Source organism: Penaeus monodon, chromosome 21 (assembly GCF_015228065.2).
Source record: "Penaeus monodon isolate SGIC_2016 chromosome 21, NSTDA_Pmon_1, whole genome shotgun sequence".
In the NCBI taxonomy this organism is placed as follows: Eukaryota; Metazoa; Arthropoda; class Malacostraca; order Decapoda; family Penaeidae; genus Penaeus; species Penaeus monodon.
In genome coordinates, this window is record NC_051406.1 from 42,689,198 (window position 1) to 42,690,002 (window position 805).

Here is an 805-nt window from a genome sequence, read left to right on the forward strand (position 1 = left end):
AAAATCGAAAGCGAGACACAAGCACGACTGCTGACGACTGAGCAGGAGAGTGAGACAAAGTGTGCGTCCGGGGCGGTGTGGAGGGACGTTTTCTCCTATTGATTGAGCTCCGAGCACGTGAGATCCAGGTATTCGGGACGCTTCGAATTCTCCCGTCACGCGAACTCCCCGACGCTCCCGCTGCGCCAGTCTTCCTCCTCCGGGACGCCCCTTAGACCTCCGGCCCTCCCGCCCTCTCGCCCTGTCGCAAGTGACGAGGAAATTACTTCTGGCGGCTGCGGGAGACCTCTGAGTCAAAGTTAAAGACGACCTTCCGGCCTCCGCGGGTATTTTGAGGCCGACGGATTTAGCATCAAAGCGCCGCGGGAGGAGGCGACGGGGCTCGTGCGCCGGCCGGCTGGAGAGCGAAGGGCGTGAAGGAGGAAAGGATACGGTGCCTCCTGTTCCCGGCTTTCGTGGTTGATGTGAACCTTGGGATTTTATGACTTTATTGGACATCTAGCGTGATGATTTTTTTTTTAGATATATCAGCCGTCTCTTGCCATTGCTAAGGGAAGTTTAAGACAACAGGGGACATCTGCGTCTCCTTCGGTGATACAACACCGTCGTAGCTCCATCTCGGCGTCGCAACCGACCGGCGCGTGTCCGACGTGTCCTCCCACTCGCAGGCCTCCGGGGCGCCGATGATCGCAGGCGGACAAAGGCGTCGTGCATGACCTCCGGCCACTCGCCCTTCCCCCATGAGTAGGATCAGGCCCCTGAAGTCTAGCAAGAGTTCCTCGAGCTCGTGCCAGCCCGTGACGCT